The following is a 1438-nucleotide window of genomic DNA, read 5'->3' as shown; positions in this document are numbered from 1 at the left end:
AAAAAAAAAAAAAAAAAAAATGATTGCCACTAACGAGTGCTATTCTAAGTACTATTCTATAAGTATTATTGATGTAAAACATTACTGAATTTAAAATACAAGTAACAAAAATAACTAGTAAATAAATAAAATATATTATATTCGTAATATTTATTTAAACAAGTTTTACATTTAAAAACACTAATTTTCTCCTTGTAAAAAAATCATTTGTTTATTCTTATATATAAATATTTTAAATCAAAGAAATCACTTTTTTTATTTATAAATTCATAATTTTACAGCTAATTTAACAAATAAAAAAATATTTCTTTATATTTATTATATATCTTCTAAAATTTAACAAATATTTTTTTAAGTTAAGAAATTATATGTAACAAAATATATTTCTTTCATTTAAATAATTTTTTTCAAATGTACATTACCAATTTAAATTTCGATTTTCTTATTTCTTTATTAAGTTAATAATTACTAGGTCTGTAAATATGAAACCGGAATTTGCCCATAGATGGCCCTAGCTCAATGTAGTTACCGTCAATCCGCGTCATTGGCGCCATTTCCTTGTTTACATCTCTGACAAAGATTCTCAACTCACAACAATACAAGTTTCATACAACAGCATAGTTTGTAATAGCGTTGAACATGTCGAATTTTGTGCCTGGAAACTACGATTTGCGGACAGCATTGATTTTCTGTTACCATTTGAAGAAAACTGCTGCAGAATCGCATCGAATGCTTGTCGAAGCTTACGGTGAGCATGCTCTTGGTAAATCACAGTGCTTTGAGTGGTTTAAAAAATTCAAAAGTGGCGATTTTAACGTGAGAAACGAAGAACGTGGAAGACTACCGAAAAAGTTTGAAGACAGCGAATTGCAAGCATTGTTGGATGAGAATGACACTCAAACGCAACAACAACTCGCGGATCAATTAAATGTGACACGAGAAGCCGTCTGCATATGTTTGAAAGCCATGGGAAAGATCCAGAAGATGGGAAAATGGGTTCCACATGAACTGAATGAAAGACAGCAGGAAAACCGAAAAACCACTTGCGAAATGCTGCTCGCCAGGTACAAAAGAAAGTCATTTCTCCATCGAATTGTGACTGGCGATGAAAAGTGGATATATTTTGAGAATCCTAAGCGTAAAAGATCATGGGTAACTCCAGGCGAACCATTAATATCGACTGCAAGGCCAAATCGCTATGGGCGGAAAACAATGTTCTGTGTTTGGTGGGATCAAAAGAATGTGATCTATTATGAGCTGCTAAAACCTGGCCAAACCGTTAATATTGAACGCTACCGACAACAAATGATTAATTTGAATCAAGCTGTGCGTCAAAAACAACCAGAATATAAAAAAAGCAACACAAAGTGATTTTGCTTCATGAGAATGCACCATCACACACAGCAAAACTAGTCAAGGAAACGATTGAGGCGTTTAG

Source organism: Odontomachus brunneus, unplaced genomic scaffold (genome assembly GCF_010583005.1).
Source record: "Odontomachus brunneus isolate Ranch 3 - 2012 unplaced genomic scaffold, Obru_v1 Obru_scaffold_172, whole genome shotgun sequence".
NCBI classification, from domain to species: Eukaryota; Metazoa; Arthropoda; class Insecta; order Hymenoptera; family Formicidae; genus Odontomachus; species Odontomachus brunneus.
This window is presented reverse-complemented; position numbering follows the sequence as displayed.